The 21,098-nt window shown below is 36.2% G+C and overlaps 3 long non-coding RNA genes across 6 annotated transcripts; all 3 read left to right on the top strand.

The window, feature by feature from the left end:
• Positions 1-2,631: 2,631 nt before the first annotated feature.
• Positions 2,632-3,598, top strand: LOC113469026. Of its 3 annotated transcripts, none has more exons than XR_003392572.1 (2): positions 2,632-2,831; positions 3,466-3,598. It is a non-coding gene; the product is annotated as an uncharacterized LOC113469026 (long non-coding RNA). The 3 variants fall into 3 exon arrangements; XR_003392571.1 differs by having other exon boundaries at positions 3,448-3,598; XR_003392573.1 differs by having other exon boundaries at positions 2,632-2,882; positions 3,448-3,598.
• Positions 3,599-14,560: 10,962 nt separating this feature from the next.
• On the top strand, positions 14,561-15,541 carry LOC113469024. Its single transcript, XR_003392568.1, has 2 exons — positions 14,561-14,748; positions 15,360-15,541. It is a non-coding gene; the product is annotated as an uncharacterized LOC113469024 (long non-coding RNA).
• Positions 15,542-19,660: 4,119 nt separating this feature from the next.
• LOC113469025 lies at positions 19,661-21,028 on the top strand. 2 transcript variants are annotated; one of them, XR_003392570.1, is made up of 3 exons: positions 19,661-19,987; positions 20,390-20,618; positions 20,700-21,028. It is a non-coding gene; the product is annotated as an uncharacterized LOC113469025 (long non-coding RNA). The 2 variants fall into 2 exon arrangements; XR_003392569.1 differs by lacking the exons at positions 19,661-19,987; positions 20,700-21,028 and adding an exon at positions 20,100-20,214 and having other exon boundaries at positions 20,390-20,605.
• Positions 21,029-21,098: the final 70 nt, after the last annotated feature.

Raw genomic sequence — 21,098 nt, 5'->3', positions numbered from 1 at the left:
TTCGGATCTGGAGGTTGGTGGTTCGAGTCCTAGTCAAGTCATAAAATTTAGCGTAGTGCATTAAGCAGGGAACGACATTTGTGACAAGCATTTATGCTCAACACAATTAAAATTCCAAATAAAAATAAATAAATCTATTTGTGAGCGAGAAGCACCACGTTTAATTGGGTTAAAAGAAAATCATGCCAAAATTTTCACTTACGTCTGTGAGTGGGAGTTGTAATAAACAAAACATAAGAGCGAGTGTTAAAGCCACAGGCCACAGCGTTTCAATGCTGCACTCAACCGTCAAATATGGATCAGAGATTGATTGACGTCGAAGGTCAAAGGTTGGGTGGCAGGGAATGTCTATCCGACAACCGCGCCCTCTCCACACAATGCTTGTCCATGCTGTTTTATTGCGAGACTCGTACATATGGTAGGTCAGTAACAAAATGATTATTGATGGTACACTTTTCTAAAAGAACGTAAGAACCATGTTCTGATGGAAAACAGGTAGTTTACAACACGTTTGAAATGTCAACGTATCCTGTGAACAATTAACGAGAACATTAATTAACCTTGCTTATCATGCTCGGAACCTGAGTGAGACTGTGAATTTCTATCTACAATTCTACACCAGCAGTCACAGAAAAGACAAATAGAAGAATAGGATCAGAAAGATTGAGAAGATTCCATTCCATTCATTCCCAGATGGGAAGCTGATGTCCGTACGAATGGATTGAATAGCAAATAGTGATAAATAGATAAATGAATGGCATAGCGATAAATGGGATAGTGATAAATGACTATGATAAGAATTCCCGTAGTTGAATAGCAAATAGTGATAAATAGATAAATGAATGGCATAGCGATAAATGGGATAGTGATAAATGACTATGATAAGAATTCCCGTAGATATCATTTGACTGTGGTGGGTCAGGGTTCAAGTTTAAATCACTCAAGGACACCTTGATTATGCTGATTCTCGATTGGTTGTTCCGTCTTTATTGGTTATTTTATAATTGGTGATGTCACTGGCAGGTGCAAGGGCGGTTTCGGTCAGGGTTCAAGTTTAAATCACTCAAGGACACCTTGATTATGCTGATTCTCGATTGGTTGTTCCGTCTTTATTGGTTATTTTATAACCGGTGATGTCACTGGCAGGTGCGAGGGCGGTTTCAAATTGACGTCTGCAGTGTCAAATTGCTTCTGATGTGAAACCGTCTCAGGTGTGCCAAATTTCATCTGTTTCCTCTGATCTGCAAAATTCTTTGGATTTGGAATACCTATACTTTTATTTTATCTACTAACTGAATATAACTTTTCGGAATAGAATAGTCCCTTTATGTTGATTGAGAGTAGAATAGACCCTTTATTTTGATTGTGACTTTGCGACCGGATCAACAAAAATAGACTTACCCTCGGAGATATTTTACCCTGCTGAATTTGACAGGGGAAAACAGCTTGTAAAAACTCCTCTCGTTTTTCCTCTACCTCATTTTCTTCCTCTCGATTTTTCTCAAATCAAAACATTGCTGAAATGATTGAATGTGCTAGAAATTCCGTCTCTGTTGTGTCCGCTCCACACCTCGTCCGAATGACGAATCATTCGTTCAAAAATAACCAATTTCGTACTTGGGAATTTTTGCTCACTTTTTTCAACATTTTCACTGCCAGCATGGTGTATTTCTTTTTGTATGATTTTTATGCTAAACTAACGTTTGTATGTTGTACCGTACTCGTGTGAATAGGTACTTACTTCTCTTATACGTTTTAAGCTATAGGTGGAGAAAAGTGACGTCATAAATGACATTTTCCCCGTACTCACACATGGCTTTGGGCCGTGTGACGTCAAAATGGGCTCTTAGCCTAATCTTTTATTATTTGTTTCGTTATACCGGAAGGCGATTTTTATTTAGCCATCAAACTCAGCTGATCTCCTGGCCCAAGCAGTGAACGTGTTAAATATTCGAATTTCTATCATCTGTTCGTTTTATGTCATGTACTAGATTTAAATTTACGATCCGTTCAGTCTTCAGTTGCCTTACCATGCTCTATGAAAACAACATTCGGATTTTTTTTTTTTTTTTCCATTTTTTTAATTTCTTGTATAATTTCTTTATTTCTTATTTTATTACTTTCTATTTTATTTTCGCCTCAACAATCACAACTCGCCGCAACTGATCGTCAGTTGCGTTACATCAGTTGCCTCTTGAATTTTATACTTGACAAATTTCGCATTAATTTCCCTTCCATTTGCCGAAATCTTGAAAAGCACCTGTCGAACTCTTTGGAAAGCTTTGGATTCTCCGGTTTTCGAATATTCTCAGTTCCCTTTCGTTATTTTTCTTCTATTTTCGGTTCTATTTTGTTATAGTCTTCTATTCTCGGTTCTATTTTGTTATTTCTCTTCTTTTCTCAGTTCTATTTTGTTATTCCCTTTTATTCTCGGTTCTACTTTGTTATTTCCCTTCTACTCTCGGTTCCGATTTTGTTTTTTCTTCTATTCTCAGATCTATTTTGTTATTGTCTTCTTTTCTCGGTTCTATTTTGCTTTTGTTATTCTCTTCTTACTTCGGTTCTATTTTGTTATTCTCTTCTATTTTCGGTTCTATTTTGTTATTTCCCTTCTATTCTCGATCCTATTTTGTTAGCTTCTTGATTCCCCCGGTTCTCTCTTGTTTTCTCTTGTTAAAATGTGAGTGGTATTTACTAGTATCAGAGTACCGAGAGTCAGTGAGTTGTGTCATAGCGCCTGTATCCGTGTGAACGTTGTTTCTGTTATTAGTTTTTCAGAGTCATTCTGTGCATTCGCATTCCGTTCTCGACAGTGGTGCTGTGTTTTAGCCGTAAGCTTTTCAAGTTACCTATATTTAGCTTAATTGTTTTAAAATGAATAAGTACAAAATTATTTTCTTATTTTTATCCTATTTTTATTTACAATAATTTATAATAAAAACTAAAATAAACTACCCCAATTAAGTATTTAAGTATTTTTAATTTTAATACTTATGTACATATTTGTCATTGAGAAAAAAATTACGTATACTTACCTAACCTACCTATTACGTTCTTTGAAATAAACAACAATAATAGTAATAATAAAAATTAACAACATGATGTAGTACTTAGGTCTTGTTAAATTAAGTACCTAAGCAAATTTCCTTATGAGCAATAGTGAAATAATGGAATAAAATAAATTATTTACTTACTAGTAGATTATTTACTTACTTCGAATCAAAATAAATTGATAAACCTAGGTTCTAAAAAAATACCTGACCTGCCCTAATATAATTTTAATTAATCTCCGAAGAAAGCAAGAAAGTAGGTTGTAACAAAAGTAGGTAAGACAAAAACCAACATGAATCTAGAATAGTTCTGATTTCTGATTTTGGTCTTTGGCTTACTATTTTAAATTTAGATTATGAGTAGAAATCTAAATAATTTTTTCACCTTTCTGTAAAGGATCGTATTTTCTTTTAGTGGTCTAAAATTAAGATTATTAAGAAAATCTAAATTCTTTCAAAGTAGGTACCACCCAAGTACCTAGAAATTATTAGCAAATTAGTATGAACGTATAGGAAAAGTGTGTCTCCTTCATAGTTCAATTTGGCAATCTAATTAAAAATATTAAAATGCCAAGCATGGCAACATCACACGGTGGAACTTTATATTATGGATAGGTAATTGTGCTTTCTACTCCCTATCCCATGTCCTTCTCCTTTACCATATATGTACCTATGTACATATTATTATATCCCTTCCTTAAACCCTCCTATGGTTCAAATTAAAGTTCCCAAGGACCAAATAGACCACAGCGGTGCAGTGGTGTCTCAACAGATACACCAAACTTATTCAGCCCAAGAGACTACTCCCGAAAAGTGGACTGCTCAGCACAAGTATTTAAAGTTCCCAAGGACCAAATAGACCACAGCGGTGCAGTGGTGTCTCAACAGATACACCAAACTTATTCAGCCCAAGAGACTACTCCGGAAAAGTGGACCGCTCAGCACAAGTATTTGGAAGATCGACATTACATCCCTCACGCTACGAGTACCTACAAGAGAGATAGGTAAACATTTCTAATCATAATTTTATTTGCTATCCGGATTCAAGGATTAACTCCATACACAAAAGTCCACTCTGAGGCTTAGGTGTAGGGGCAACTGTCCCAAAGGATGGGTCAACCTTTTTCTAATCATAAATTACTGAATTTACTATCCAGATTCCAGGCTTAACTCCATACACAAAAAGCCCACTCTGAAGCTTAGATGTAGGGGCAACTGTCCAAAAGGATAGGTCAACCTTATACGATTCCTTAGCTATTTATCTTGTCGATATTATAATCTTGTGCAAGCCACTCACGCTCAGACCTGGGTCTGTCAGACGATCTGAGCGTGAGTAGCTTTTTCCGCCACCTGGTTCTGTCAGACAGTCTGGGACATGAGTGGCCCCAGACCGTCTTGGACTTAACTCAATGTTTATTCAAAAGAAGAAAGCAAGTCTTTAAAATTGATCCATAAAAAGTGTTTGTAGGCAACAAACAGTATGTAGTTAAAACAGCTACCATTTACCATAGAAGAAAAACATTGGAGATATTGATTTTAATGTCCACAGTAACCACAGTTCTACACAATATGAAGTTAGAACTGAATAGAACAGATCAAAATCTTGACTTCATCATTACAATCTTTTTCGCCGCTATCGACAAAATCGACGTTATCATATCAGATTGACATTTTACGTCGTTAAAGTCTGTCCAAATTTTAATGAGATGTCTATTGATTTTGTCAGCGTTTATTATGCATTTATGCAGCTGTCATGCTGTCATTCGTCTTTCATTATTTACGTCTAGCAAATAACAATGACTCATGCTCCTGATTTATATCTGCAGTCAAGTCAAGGTCGCCGCAGTTTTCCAATTAGTGCCGCCATTTAATTAGCTGGCCGGATAACACAGGTGTCGGATATACATCAGGAAAGCTGAGAACTCGCATTAGTTATTAATCTTGGAAGATGATACTTTTGGATGATAGGCACCTACTTACTTTTTAGATTCATCTTACTTTCTTTAGGTTCAGATAAGAGTATCGATAGAGGAAAAGATAAGAGAGAGAGAGAGAACTTGTTGTTTTTTTTTCTGGATGTGCCAAAAATACCACTTTCTACCAGCTCTGTGTACTGTAGTGTAGTAGGTACTGGTATGTGCCTACTTGGAGAGAGAGAGAGAGAGAGAGAGAGAGAGAGACTTGTTATTTTTGGTGGATGCGCCAGAACTACTGAACTACCATATTCCACCGGCTCTGTGTGGTACGAGACATACCTAACTGGAGAGGGAGAGAGAGACTTGCTATTTTTGTTAGATGTGCCAAAACAACCATATTCCACCAACCTATCCACCTACATTCCTCCTTTGGAAAAAGAGAAAAGACATTATTTTTGGTGGATGTGTCATTTTAACATAACATTGAACAGTGTCATATGCCATTACTGACCTATTGTGTATCATAGACACATATCGACCCGACTTTAACAAGTAAATTTATAGTAGGTACATGTCCTTTACGTACGTGCATAACTGCTCACTGTAGGACCTGTAGGTAGCTAATAGATAGGTACCATAAGTACCTTGTACGAAATACGAGTAAGGTTCCCATTATAAGGAACGATAACAAGTGGGTAATGAGCTAATGAGTTTCTAGCTCTAGTTATAAAATCAGATAACTCACGTTTGTCGACCGAGACTTTTTTTTAACAAAGAGATTCTAATCAGCCTAGTCTAGGAACTAGGGAGCTAGGGACTTAAACTAGTAATGAGACTAGAAAATGGCCTTTGATGTTTTTTTTTTTTTTCTTTCTTTCTTTTTTTTAATAGGTCATTATGCATTGATCAGCAACTTGATTAGAAGTAGAAACATTGGCCCTTTTTACATGAGAAAAAATGTTTCACCTATCTTTAAAACTGGGTAGGTACTATTACTTAAGTATTTCATCCGAAATTCAGGGAATCGAACCGGCACCATTTTGACATGGAGACTAAGGCATTGACCGTAGAGTCTGCCACGGTCTATTTCGTCCTATCCTCTTGGTATCATGAGAACCACGAAGAGATTATCTGAATACCTAATGGTTACCTATACGGCTATAATTTGTATCTTGTATCCCAACGAAGTAATCGTATGCACAATATGTATCTACCTATAATGTGTGTCTACATCATAAATAGACGTAGGTAAGTTCTGGTATGTGTTCACTAAAAAATCCGCATTTGCGTAGGTTCCGGCTTTTTTGAAGAGCACCTAAAAAAAAGTTGTGACACGGAAAGCTGTGCCTTCCCCCAGGCTCGGCAAAATATCTTGCCCCCTCTTAAAAAATCTGGAAGGGCCTGGGCCCTGGTGTATCCGCCCATGGCTGTAGACCAGCGTGCTACTCATTTTACAGTAGGAAGATGAAACATGTTGAGTTTATAAACTATTATGTTAAAGTACTGCTTGTTCACATGGCTGTAGGTAGTGTAGGTTGTACCACTGGTTGTTGTAATACAGTAGGTTGTAAAAATAATATGTATCTACTGTACTTAGGTTGTACCTAATACTACTGTACTTACAGAGAGAGGTACTTGTACTTTGAAGATGAGAATAATCTGTAAGCATCTCAATTATCCTGTTTGCCTCCATCATATTTGTAACGGGTTCTGACGGATATAGTAACGACATGAATTACGGAACTTTACCTACAACTTTGAAAAGTAGATAGCTAATAGTAAGTAAAAAGGACGCCTTATTAAAGAATAAGACCTTCATGAAGTTATGTTCAAGGTAAATAACATTCGAAAAACACGTCAATAAATGCATTAGGCAGATAAAAGATTGGATTTTCTTCCAAGTTTAACAATACCTTCCACAACTTTCTTCATGAAGTTATGTTCAAGGTAAATAACATTCGAAAAACACGTCAATAAATGCATTAGGCAGATAAAAGATTGGATTTTCTTCCAAATTTCACAACACTTTCCACAACTTATACCTCAGATGTTACGGCATAGCATAACACAAAGATATGAGGTTGCTATTTTAGAAATTCCCCACCCACTCTACTCTCCTTATTGAACTGTGGTGCTGAATGGTTTGTTGTTTTTATTTTGAACAATGTGATTTTTTACGTAGATTAATTATGACATGAATTACGGAACTTTACCTACAACTTTGAAAAGTAGATAGCTAATAGTAAGTAGAAAGGACGCCTTATTAAAGAATAAGATTAGGGTTTATGTTTCTTTGACTAGGTAATTTCTGTAGTGGTCATCATTGGTTCTAAGATGCAGATTCGATAACTGATGGGTCCAATAAAACATTAGAGAAGCTTTTCCGGCTTTACGTTGGATTACTTGAACGAGGGATGAGTGAATAAAGAATAACTTTGCGTGAAATTCATTTTGCAAATAATGATCTTCTGACTCAATTATTTTGTGTCCCTGTTAAAAAGATCTCTGGATAGCTTGAAAACAAGTTCTCTCTCTTGCTGTTATATTGACCAATCCCGAGCAAGTTTTTATATCTTAACTTACCTAACCTTCTTATGTTCGATTTCCCATAGTAAAAATTACATTCTTCTCACTCTTTTTCTTCGCCTTTTCCCGTGTTCAAACAGGGTCGGCGTTTTTCGTCAGCCTCTCAATCAGCCCTAACTGTTACTAGGATGATTGCTTTGGGCTGACATTTGGTTTTGGCTACAAATTTTACGAGTGTATGTATGTCATTATGAGTCTATAGAGACGTTCAGAAGATTATTTTAATACATATTAAATTTTCTTTGGTAAATATTTCATACTTAGGCACAGAAAAGGTTACCTATTTGCAATGCTGTGATGGCCACTAAATGTATGACACTATGACATGCTTCGGCAAAACACACCGAATCTAATACACATTGACAATTTAATTCTTTTGGCTAGGGATGAGAGGAGCTTAGGTGTATATAGGAAATGTAGAATTGTATACGGACATGATAATACCCTGGATAAAACACTTGAAGGGCTGACAAGAGCCCCCATTTACTGGACTTCTTGTACTTCATACTTATTATTGTTTTATTTCAAATCCTGTGATGTTTATTTTGAATTAATTTTCATGTTTTTTTTTTTTTTTAACACAAAAAGCCCACTCCGAGGCCCCTACACCTAGAAGGAGCAAACAGGCCGAGAGGATGGGTTAAGCTTCTACGAATCCTCCCTTAAAGTCCCCCATCCAGATCAAAGAATAGAATAGATCAATAGAACATACCTTGTTTAAATACGAGTAGACACTTCCTATAGGTACGGGTATTTCAATTTGATAAGAATGACTCATTATCCCGCCCTTTGGAAGTCAAGGTTTATTATTGTCGTATCTTGTATGTTTCCCTTTCTCTCCCCTCTTTTTCTCTTTCTATTCTTTCCTCCTCTGTATCTTCGTCACTCTTTCTCTCTTCCCCATCCTTCTTCCTTTCTTCTTTTTCTTTCTATTTATCTGTTGAAACAGTACCCACCTCCGTGCAGGATATAGGTAGATACACAGAGATACATAGGTATAAATAGGATTATAGTTCATCCAGATCAATGTGAAAGCAATGAGTCATCAACCCAAAATTTGCAGAGGAAATCCCTACATTGTTGCAATTCAGATAAAGGTCTATTTTTGATAAACTCTCTCTTTTAAAATGCAGAGGTAGCTCTAAGTTCAGAGGTTTGATTCCAGAGCAGGCAAGGTGGATATCGCCCAGCCTGACTTTGTTTCACTGTCGGAGGAAGCACTGTGCAATATAGCTTCCCCTTTTAGAGATTCTCTACCATTGCACATGTGATATGTTTGGCAACAATGCCTATTTTTATTTTGCTGTCACATTGATCTGGACACACTATGGAAAGATTAGATCAGCAATTTCAAACAAATCGAATTGCTTTCCTTTTCCGGTCAATAGGATATTATGTTTGTTGGATTTCAAATCGCAATTATATCATTAGTGTACCTACCCAATCTATCAATCAATCGACAAGGGCAATTAAAATAAATAATAATAATAATAATATTCGGATTCCACCTCACCAATTTGAGAGTTAATTCACTTTGTAGCTTGTAAGTAAATGTGAAGTGCAACCCCATTGTTTTCCAGCAAGGGTCACTTGGTGTTTCATTGCCAAGGGAAGGGTACCAGTGAAACCTGATGAAACACCCATCTTCTTTCACACATATGAAAAATAGTGGGCATAATACATAAGGGTACCAGTGAAACCTGATGAAACACCCACTTTCTTTCACACATATGAAAAATAGTGGCGAAAATGAAACTATTCAGCATAATACATTCATATTCATTTCGTATTTCGTATCGTATACATACTCGTACTTACATTATACTGCTCGCATAGGACTGAAAAGTCCCTGCTCGCATAGGACTGAAAAGTCCCTCTGCTCGCTGAAAAGTCACCTTCTTTCACACGTATGAAAAATAGTAGCGAAAATGAAACTAGGTATTCAGCATAATACATTCATATTCATTTCGCATCGTATACATACTCTTACTATTGCAGCATAGCCGATTCTTTTTCCCCCCACCACACGCTTTCCTCGACTCTTCAAGAATCGCGATTCTTTGAATTTAAGAATCGCGAATGAACATTTCACATTTCGTATCGTATACAACATAGCCTACTTTTCGCCGAAAATTTCTGACCTCACCGGGGCTCACCGTCGCCTAATCTGGCATATGACGCCCGCCGGCCCGCCCTTGCAATTTCTGCGACCACAAACAACGGCACAAATCAACAATTTACACCTATTTTCATATTTTTGCATCACCGTTTAGGATTTGTTTCACCTAAATGTGCCTCTTCTATTGCTAAGATCTGTGGCAAATACCACCTCTAGCGTAGGATAGGTAAATCACGAACGGTGTGATATTTTGCTGTTTCTAGTTTGTACCTGTGAGATAGTCACTCATATAAATGTGTACCAATTTCCTATACCAATATTATAATGTACCTGTAAAATATCTACCGTACCTATGTAAAATATCTACCGTACCTGTAAAATATCTCGATATAGATACCTACATAGGTACCTAACGTATATTTGGTACTCTAATAGCTTCAACTAAGGTATATACCTATACAGTAGATAGGTAAAGGTAAATGGAATTATGGACTACCTAACTTGTCTACTAATACGTACTAATTTGTCAAGTTCACATGTACCGATAGTACACAAAAAATCTACCTTATAGGTAGTATGTAGGTAGGTAGGTACACTGCATCACCGTTTAGGATTTGTTCCACCTAAATGTGCCTCTTCTATTGCTAAGATCTGTGGCAAATACCACCTCTAGCGTAGGATAGGTAAATCATGAACGGTGTGGTATTTTGCTGTTTCTAGTTTGTATCTATTCTGTGATAGTCACTCATATGAATGTGTACCTAATTTGCCTATACCAATATTATAATGTACCTATAAAATATCTACCTTACCTATTATGATACCTGTAAAATATCTCGATATACATACCTACATTAGGTACCTAACGTATATTTGGTACTCTAATAGCTTCAACTAAAGTACATACCTATACAGTAGATAGGTAAATGGAATTATGGAATACCTAACTTGTCTAATACTGGTACCTACTAATTTGTCAAGTTCACATGTACCTGCCGATAATACACAAAAAATCTACCTTATAGGTAGTATGTAGGTAGGTAGGTACACACATTTTTTGTGTACTTTACTGCCTCCTCGTGGCAAGCTAGGTTGGTACCTACCTACACAGGTTGTGTTTCCGTATAACCTTGTCAAATATTTGCTCGAGATATTATTATATTGTAGGTAGGTACCTACTATACTGGTAGTACCTTCATAGATGTAGGTACCTAATAGTCCTATCTACCTTCATATAGGTAGCGAGCATACGTACTGTATTTACACGAGAAATGAGTTATGAATGGAGATAAATGTGTACTTTACTGCCTACTCGTGGCAAGCTAGGTTGGTACCTACCTACACAGGTTGTGTTTCCGTATAACCTTGTCAAATATTTGCTGGAGATATTATTATATTGTAGGTAGGTACCTACTATACTGGTAGTACCTTACATAGATGTACCTAGTCCCATCTACCTTCATATAGGTAGCGAGCATACGTATTGTATTTACACGAGAAATGAGTTATGTATGGAGATAAATACATACACAAGAAGGTATAGATAAGTACATACATAAGTATGTAGATTGTAGATAGGTACATAAGTACGTTGGGCGTCCATCGTACCTAACTCTTGACGTTCCCCTGGATACCAGCCCCACTCATAGTGATAGGGAATATATAACTACATGCATAGATTTCCTATGTACAATTGTACAGTCATTCATACAAACCCAATTTGAGGTTGATCATTGTAGGGTAATCTTACTACTAAGGGCGTGAGATTACTGACGGAAGTATAGTGCACACAATTAATGATTGTGAAAAAACTGTCTCAGTGACTAAAATATACATAAAATACGTACCTAGTCTAATAGACTACAATATAAATATGTAGATACTAGAAGAGTTCCCCTAGTTGTAACATTGGTGTTTTTTCTACATTCTTCAGAAATTAGGTACCTACCTACCTACCTAATATTTGTGGGCAAAATGAGCAAATTTCCAAAGTGCACCTATCACGAGCATAGATATTATCCCGAGCATAAGGTCTTCACTTGGGCTTATTAAATTCCTTGTTTTGATGCCCATTGGCAAAAATTTTGCCACTGTCTCTGTGCAAAAAGTTTCTCTGTATCATCATCTCGAAAGAGCAAGAGAGGGAAGGAGGGAGAAAGAGAGGGAAAAACTGTCAATTCCATGTTCAACAAAAAATCTAAACATACGAGTGCACGAGAACGTCAAGAAATCTCTCGCAACTAAATTGTAAAAACTGGGTGGGTGTGTCCGAAATCATTCCACTGTATATGAAAACATTTCAAGGGAAAATCTCAAACACCCACACCCGTACCCTCTTTCCCGCCACCAATCGCCTTTTTCGACCTTCTTTCTCTCCCAAAAAACTCCCACTTGAAACCCGTCTCTCTCTCTCTCTCCCTCCACCGCTCCTTCTTTCTCTTCTTCCTCCCTCCACCGCCTCTTCCTCTCTTTTCTCCTTCTTTTCCTTCTCTTCTTCGTCCTCCTTTCGCCCCCTCACACACATTTCTGCCTTCAAAAATATTCTGTTCAGTGTGTTAAATCGATAGAAAAGCTGTTCGCTCCGTGAACGCAAGTACTGTTGCTTCCCCCGAGTCTACCTTTTCACCGAGTTGTCATAATACACTGACTGCACTAAGTACTCTCGAAGTATGCTTACATAGTTTTGTTGTTTGTACTCTTTTAGTAAGTTTTTTGTTGTACCATCTCATCTGCGTCTGTGATGTATGAATAGTCTGACTAACGTGTATGTATATGAATGGTCTGTTATACTTACAAGCGTGTTATTGACTGGACGAAGTGTTTTGCCTATTTGATTCATACTTACACTGTCAGCAAGTTCCATTAATTGAAGTGGAAGGTCTATTTTAACCTTTCAACTGAACGTAGTTTTGTTTCGTCAGGTCTGTCTTTTTTGTATCTTGTGGGCTTATGGCCTCTGATGATAAGCTAATGGGTAGGTAGAAGAGTCCCTCTCCAAATTATACATATCATCTTGTTCGTCATTCATTTCCCAATATCTTCTGATGAAACCCTTGCAAAACAGGTTTCAAAAAAGATTAAAGGACAATAAGCAGCACTTTACAAACCTCCTTTATAACACCTCTGATTTATGTCCTCACTTTTCTGTTCCTTTGAAAAAGGAAATAATGTCCAGGAAGATCTCTGTCGCCTCAACAATCACAACTCGCCGCAACTGATCGTCAGTTGCGTTACATCAGTTGCCTCTTGAATTTTATACTTGACAAATTTCGCAATAATTTCCCTCCCATTTGCCGAAATCTTGAAAAGCACCTGTCGAACTCTTTGGAAAACTTTGGATTCTCCGGTTTTCGAATATTCTCAGTTCCTTTTTGTTATTTTTCTTCTATTCTTGGTTCTATTTTGTTATTTCTCTTCTTTTCTCAGTTCTATTTTGTTATTCCCTTTTTTTCTTGATTCCCCCGGTTCTATCTTGTTTTCTCTTGTTAAAATGTGAGTGGTATTTATCGCCTCAACAATCACAACTCGCCGCAACTGATCGTCAGTTGCGTTACATCAGTTGCCTCTTGAATTTTATACTTGACAAATTTCGCATTAATTTCCCTTCCATTTGCCGAAATCTTGAAAAGCACCTGTCGAACTCTTTGGAAAGCTTTGGATTCTCCGGTTTTCGAATATTCTCAGTTCCCTTTCGTTATTTTTCTTCTATTTTCGGTTCTATTTTGTTATAGTCTTCTATTCTCGGTTCTATTTTGTTATTTCTCTTCTTTTCTCAGTTCTATTTTGTTATTCCCTTTTATTCTCGGTTCTACTTTGTTATTTCCCTTCTACTCTCGGTTCCGATTTTGTTTTTTCTTCTATTCTCAGATCTATTTTGTTATTGTCTTCTTTTCTCGGTTCTATTTTGCTTTTGTTATTCTCTTCTTACTTCGGTTCTATTTTGTTATTCTCTTCTATTTTCGGTTCTATTTTGTTATTTCCCTTCTATTCTCGATCCTATTTTGTTAGCTTCTTGATTCCCCCGGTTCTCTCTTGTTTTCTCTTGTTAAAATGTGAGTGGTCTACCTTTTCACCGAGTTGTCATAATACACTGACTGCACTAAGTACTCTCGAAGTATGCTTACATAGTTTTGTTGTTTGTACTCTTGTAGTAAGTTGTTTGTTGTACCATATCATCTGCGTCTGTGATGTATGAATAGTCTGATTAATGTGTGTATGAATGGTCTGTTATACTTACAAGTGTGTTATTGACTGGACGAAGTGTTTTGCCTATTTGATTTATACTTACACTGTCAGCAAGTTCCATTAATTGAAGTGGAAGGTCTATTTTAACCTTTCAACTGAACGTAGTTGTGTTTCGTCAGGTCTGTCTTTTTTGTATCTTGTGGGCTTAACTCAGCTGATCTCCTGGCCCAAGCACTGAACGTGTTAAATGTTCGAATTTCTATCATCTGTTCGTTTTATGTCATGTACTAGATTTAAATTTACGATCCGTTCAGTTGCCTCACCATGCTCTATGAAAACAACATTCGGAATTTCTTGTATAATTTCTTTATTTCTTATTTTATTACTTTCTATTTTATTTTCGCCTCAACAATCACAACTCGCCGCAACTGATCGTCAGTTGCGTTACATCAGTTGCCTCTTGAATTTTATACTTGACAAATTTCGCATTAATTTCCCTTCCATTTGCCGAAATCTTGAAAAGCACCTGTCGAACTCTTTGAAAAACTTTGGATTCTCCGGTTTTCGAATATTCTCAGTTCCTTTTTGTTGTTTTTCTTCTATTCTTGGTTCTATTTTGTTATTTCTGTTCTTTTCTCAGTTCTATTTTGTTATTCCCTTTTATTCTCGGTTCTATTTTGTTATTCCCTTTTTTTCTTGATTCCCCCGGTTCTATCTTGTTTTCTCTTGTTAAAATGTGAGTGGTACCTATTTACTAGTATCGGAGTACCGAGAGTCAGTGAGTTGTGTCATAGCGCCTGTATCCGTGTGAACGTTGTTTCTGTTATTAGTTTTTTCAGAGTCATTCTGTGCATTCGCATTCCGTTCTCGACAGTGGTGCTGTGTTTTAGCCGTAAGCTTTTCAAGTTACCTATATTTAGCTTAATTGTTTTAAAATGAATAAGTACAAAATTATTTTCTTATTTTTATCCTATTTTTATTTACAATAATTTATAATAAAAACTAAAATAAACTACCCCAATTAAGTATTTAAGTATTTTTAATTTTAATACTTACATATTTGTCATTGAGAAAAAAATTACGTACTTACCTACCTACCTATTACGTTCTTTGAAATTAACAACAACAATAATAATTGATCTAAATTTACAACATGATGTAGTACTTAGGTCTTGTTAAATTAAGTACCTAGGCAAATTTCCTTATGAGCGATAGTGAAATAATGGAATAAAATAAATTATTTACTTACTAGTAAATTATTTACTTACTTTGAATCAAAATAAATTGATAAACCTAGGTTCTAAAAAAAATACCTGACCTGCCCTAATATAATTTTAATTAATCTCCGAAGAAAGCAAGAAAGTAGGTTGTAACAAAAGTAGGTAAGACAAAAACCAACATGAATCTAGAATAGTTCTGATTTCTGATTTTGGTCTTTGGCTTACTATTTTAAATTTAGATTATGAGTAGAAATCTAAATAACTTTTTCACCTTTCTGTAAAGGATCGTATTTTCTTTTAGTGGTCTAAATATAAAATTAAGATTATTAAGAAAATCTAAATTCTTTCAAAGTAGGTACCACCCAAGTACCTAGAAATTTTTAGCAAATTAGTATGAACGTATAGGAAAAGTGTGTCTTCATAGTTCAATTTGGCAATCTAATTAAAATGCCAAGCATGGCAACATCACACGGTGGAACTTTGTACTACTGGGCATGCCTACCTACTACTGTCAATTTGGCAGCAACAACTGCAACAAGCACCATTCGAATATTAATAAAAGGAAAAATAAATAAAATATCTTTTTCTAGAGGCATAGACGCAGACAGTTACCGAGAGGTTTTATAAGTGGATATGGATATACCTACAGAAGATAAGAACGTACAGAATTACAGATAATGTTATCTCAATGTCCAGAAGGTATATCTATATGGAGATACCCAGATACCTATACCTCGTATAATTCTAGAGAATGATTTAATGATTGATGAATGCGATCGGTTGAGGTTTCGAGTAGGACCTGCCTCGTTACATAAATTGGGTGAAAAAACCAACCTAGTCTCGCGTAACAAACTTGCGTGTGGAAGTAACAATTGAGGTCACATACACTGGCACAGCTTGACATAATAAACAATGGTCCACAATTAGACTTGAAATTAATAAAATGACCATTTATAGTCGGCGTAAGAGTAAAAGTAACTCCGAGTAGTAAAAGTAAATGCAAGCAAACAGGTAACAGTTTTATGGAGACAAAAACAAGTATGAACTGGAATATTTTTTGTTGAATTAGGTACCTAGATATGTTATTCGTTTACTGCCAGGGTACTTAGTGCTTTGGATCCCGTTTTTTTTTTCTCTCTAAAATGAAGGGCCCAGAAATTTTTCTCTTATATCCAGGTTCGACTGTATCATTAACAATCCACGCGTTGAACCTTTGACACGTTTGGCAACGTAGCCTACTTTTTAGATGACTCCTTGCTGCCATATTCAAATGGATAAGGTATAGGTACCTTTTTTTTTTATTCAAACATAGCAAAAGGTGCTCTCATTTATTTTTATTTAATGTTATTCGTTTACTGCCAGGGTACTTAGTGCTTTGGATCCAGTTTTTTTTTTTCTCTCTAAAATGAAGGGCCCAGAAATTTTTCTCTTATATCCAAGTTTGACTGTATCATTAACAATCCACGTATGTTGCTCTTTGTTTCAGTACGGACAGCGGTCGAAAAATATTATCTTTATTTGCAAAAATATAAAAATTGTTTACTTATTTCATAACTCTTTTAAGGTATGTAGGTTACTCTCTATTATTTTAAAAATAAGGCTCAAAAGTCAGTAAGGAAAAAGCCTGACACAAAGGATTAAAGAAGACCAGCAAGCTGACGCTATTTTTCCATATTTAAGTAATTTTATTATTGTCTTCCTTTCAAGAGGAAAACTTACAACGTGGAAATTCATACCTTCGTTTACTTAGGCATAAGTATTTCAAGTTGTCAGTTATGTTATCATTTTGTACGTTCATAATATTTTTTTCTAGACAAGAAGCATCAGATTTCACAGGGATAGAGCTATATTGTGATGAGAGCTAAGAAGGGCCAGTTGTCCTCTACATTTTTACCGTGCTAAAGCCTTCACTACTGATGTTTGGTAAATCTAGATGGGTTTTTGAGTACTCTACCAAATTTACGTACCTAGATATCAAACCAAAAATGATAGTTATTAATTCAGTAGGTCATCATCCTAACTTGGCAACTTGTCTTGGAGACGACCTTGACCTAAAACCAGTCAGCATCTTGCTAGACGATTAGTCACCATGTGTTATGTGTTCAGCCTAACTTGGCAACTTGTCTTGGAGACGACCTTGACCTAAAACCAGTCAGCATCTTGCTAGACGATTAGTCACCATGTGTTATGTGTTAATGTTATGTAGGCAAAATGTTTGTACTGCATACCTTTCAGAATAATTAAATAGCTAGTAGGTAAATAAATGAGGTTGGTGGTGGTTTGCGAGTGGTTTATCCTTATGAGGATGATGTGATTACATATTTTATATCATCATTGGAAATATCGGAGTATTAATTATTGCAGTCTCATGTGAACTTTGTAGTTTTCTGTTTTCCAACACTTTTCATATATTAGGTCAGCCTAGTTAGCTTGGTTGGTAGCGCGTCTGCCTTGTAAACGCTAGGCCGCAGGATCGATTCCCGCCCGGGGCGGATTTTATCCTGATGGGATAAGGTTCGTTCTCGGAATGGCTGGATTTATCCTATCCTGTCTTCCTTCTCTCTTCGATTTTGGGACGATAAAAACTTAGCAGTTACAATTCCGTCTGTCAAACCTCTTAAAAAAAAAATAAATCATGCATGAGCGCTTGTGCAGAATCCCAAACCACGTTTCAACCGACCCGAGGGTTGGTCCTTTATCTGTAACGTATTTCCATGGTGTCAATACATGTACATGGTTATACGTATACCTACAATTATATACATATTATATAGGTAATTATCAGATACGTAGTCAGTTCGCTGGTTGTTACTGGAGAATTGGAGATGTCTACGTGATGCCACATAATTTTCGTTTTATTTTTTTCGAAATTGACGGGAAATCCCATTTTTTTCCGCATGGAAAATCATCCATAATTGATTCGATCCATTGCACATAATCACATCAATGTCACAGGGTCATAGTATAGCTACCTAGACTGGTCCATTGGACATGATACAAGATATTCTCTTTGTAGGTCCTACGCTGGACACATGGTCATTGTTTTGTCCTAGACATGGCTAGAGACCATCACCCCGGTGTATGGCTGATAAAAGAGATATTTTCTCTATTTTGTTATCACCTTCTGGCTATAGCTAAAGCCGCGGCGACAACAACAGCAAAATTGTTATACAATTACCAGATACGTAGTCAGTTCGCTGGTTGTTACTGGAGAATTGGAGATGTCTACGTGATGCCACATAATTTTCGTTTTATTTTTTTCGAAAATACATTGACGGGAAATCCCATTTTTTTCCGCATGGAAAATCGTCCATAATTTTATTGATTCGATCCATTGCACATAATCACATCAATGTCACAGGGTCATAGTATACCTACCTAGACTGGTCCATTGGACATGATACAAGATATTCTCTTTGTAGGTCCTAGTGTCCTACGCTGGACACATGGACATTGTTTTGTCCTAGACATGGCTAGACTGCTAGAGACCATCACCCTGGTGTATGGCTGATAAAAGAGATATTTTCTCTATTTTGTTATCACCTTTTGGCTATAGCTAAAGCCGCGACGACAACAACAGCAACATTGTTATACAATTACCATTAGTAAAAGTTCATTTTCGTTTTTTTTTTTTATTTTTTTTTTATTTATTTATTTATTTATTTTTTTTCGGAAATACATTGACGGGAAATCCCATTTTTTTCCGCATGGAAAATCGTCCATAATTGATTCGACCCATTGCACATAATCACATCAATGTCACAGGGTCATAGTATACCTACCTAGACTGGTCCATTGGACATGATAGAAGATATATTATTATCTTTGTAGGTCCTACGCTGGACACATGGTGTTTTGTCCTAGACATGGCTAGAGACCATCACCCTGGTGTATGGCTGATAAAAGAGATATTTTCTCTATTTTGTTATCACCTTTTGGCTATAGCTAAAGCCGCGGCGACAACAACAGCAACATTGTTATACAATTACTATTAGGACCTCTGTCTGTCTGGTTTCGAGTAGGACCTGCCTCGTTACATAAATTGGGTGAAAAAACCAACCTAGTCTCGCGTAACAAACTTGCGTGTGGAAGTAACAATATCTGAACTTACCTACCCTTCTTATGTTCGGTTTCCCATAGTAAAAATTACATTCTTCTTCTTATTCTTCACCTTTTCCCGTATTCAAACAGGGTCGGCGTTTTTCGTCAACCTCTCAATCAGCCCTAACAACTAGGATGATTGCTTTGGGCTGACATTTGTTTTTGGCTACAAATTTTACGAGTGTATGTACCTATGCCCTTCACACTCAACCTTTGCTATTTCTTTAGCAAGGGAAATTCAGGCTGGTATACTCCCTGTTTAAAGTCCCCCAGCCAAATTAAGCTGGTCCTTCAGTGAATGAGCACAAACCAAAACGTCGTCGTTTGACAGTAACCTAGTGAACACAATTTGCCTGTCTTATGTGCAGGATGGTTATTGGGTATGCCTACCTAGGAGAAGAAAAGCTTAGTGTGTACTTCTCCCGACGAAGATAAGAATGCAAATTTCCTTTCAACACCAAAAAGAGGAGGAACAACGACATGAATTACGGAACTTTACCTACAACTTTGAAAAGTAGATAGCTAATAGTAAGTAAAAAGGACGCCTTATTAAAGAATAAGATTAGGGATTATGTTTCTTTGACTAGGTAATTTCCGTAGTGGTCATCATTGGTTCTAAGATGCAGATTCGATAACTGATAGGTCCAATAAAACATTAGAGAAACTTTTCCGGCTTTACGTTGCATTACTTGAACGAGGGATGAGTGAATAAAGAATAACTTTACGTGAAATTCATTTTGCAAATAATGATCTTCAGACTCAATTATTTTGTGTCCCTGTTAAGATTCGAACTGCAGTGCTCTTGGATAGGTATGCCTCCATCTTTTTATGAGTCTATAAAGACGTTCAGAAGATTATTTTAATACATATTAAGTTTTATTTGGTAAATATTTGATACTTAGGCACAGAAAAGGTTATCTATGAGGGATGAGTGAATAAAGAATAACTTTGCGTGAAATTCATTTTGCAAATAATGATCTTCTGACTCAATTATTTTGTGTCCCTGTTAAGATTCGAACTGCAGTGCTCTTGGATAGGTATGCCTCCATCTTTTTATGAGTCTATAGAGACGTTCAGAAGATTATTTTAATACATATTAAATTTTCTTTGGTAAATATTTCATACTTAGGCACAGAAAAGGCTACCTATTTGCAATGTTGTGATGGCCACTAAATGTATGACACTGTGACATACTTCGGCACTCTTGGATAGGTATGCCTCCATCTTTTTATGAGTCTATAGAGACGTTCAGAAGATTATTTTAATACATATTAAATTTTCTTTGGTAACTGTTTGATACTTAGGCACAGAAAAGGTTACCTATTTGCAATGCTGTGATGGCCACTAAATGCATGACACTGTGACATACTTCGGCGAAACACACCGAATCTAATACACATTGACAATTTATTTCTTTTGGCTAGGGATGAGAGGAGCTTAGGTGTACATAGGAAATGAAACACACCGAATCTAATACACATTGACAATTTATTTCTTTTGGCTAGGGATGAGAGGAGCTTAGGTGTACATAGGAAATCAGGAAATGTAGAATTGTATACGGACATAATACCCTGGATAAAACACTTGAAGGGCTGACAAGAGCCCCCATTTGCTGGACTTCTTGTACTTCATACTTATTATTGTTTTATTTCAAATCCTGTGATGTTTATTTTGAATTAATTTTCATGTTTAGTATTTATTTTTGTATTATTTTATATCATACTTACTAAGTTAGTTTCTATTTATCATTATTGTATAAAACAATTCATAATATGAAAATTTATCCTATCAGTTATTTTCGTTTTGCTTCCACGCTTTGGGTGTTCTGTAACATGAGATACCTATTCCACATTTCAAATGACAAGTAGGTAACTTTTAATTTTTGCTGTTTACTGTTTGCAGCTGTCAACTAAAATGGTAA

This window comes from Diaphorina citri, unplaced genomic scaffold, assembly GCF_000475195.1.
Source record: "Diaphorina citri unplaced genomic scaffold, Diaci psyllid genome assembly version 1.1 scaffold928, whole genome shotgun sequence".
Taxonomy (NCBI): domain Eukaryota; kingdom Metazoa; phylum Arthropoda; class Insecta; order Hemiptera; family Psyllidae; genus Diaphorina; species Diaphorina citri.
This window is presented reverse-complemented; position numbering and strand designations above follow the sequence as displayed.